This window comes from Eptesicus fuscus, chromosome 4 (assembly GCF_027574615.1).
Source record: "Eptesicus fuscus isolate TK198812 chromosome 4, DD_ASM_mEF_20220401, whole genome shotgun sequence".
In the NCBI taxonomy this organism is placed as follows: domain Eukaryota; kingdom Metazoa; phylum Chordata; class Mammalia; order Chiroptera; family Vespertilionidae; genus Eptesicus; species Eptesicus fuscus.
Genome location: NC_072476.1, coordinates 3,413,729 through 3,414,209, shown reverse-complemented (window position 1 = coordinate 3,414,209; position 481 = coordinate 3,413,729).

Sequence of the window (481 nt, the reverse complement as noted above, 5' to 3'; positions counted from 1 at the left end):
AGGGTCCCACAGCCCCTGCTCTTTCACGATCACTCCTGCCTCCATTAGCGCCAACCTCGCTTGGGAAGCAGTCCTGACATGCAGGCTGTGGCGGCAGGAGTTCCTTCTGCCCCATAACGCCGTGTCCGGCCTTCCCCTCCTCCCACCGGAACTGACTCGAGCCTCACCCTCAAAAGGCACAGACACTGATTGGATGCAAAATGATGACGTGATCACGTGCCAGGCTCTGGGGTCACACCGCCTGCAGTTAGTCCCAGCTCTGCAACTTCCGGCTGAGTCACCTTGAGTAATAGCCTTTCTATGCCTCTGTTTCTTCATCCATAAAATGGGATCGTCACACTTACCTTATGTGCTAATCCAGGGGCTGGGGGACTTTTCCTGTACAGGCCGGGGAGCCCTCAGCGCTGTGGCTGCACTCAGCTGTGCTTGTAGCACGGACACAGCTGCGGACAGTCTGTAAGCGAAGAGGCGTGGCTGTGTT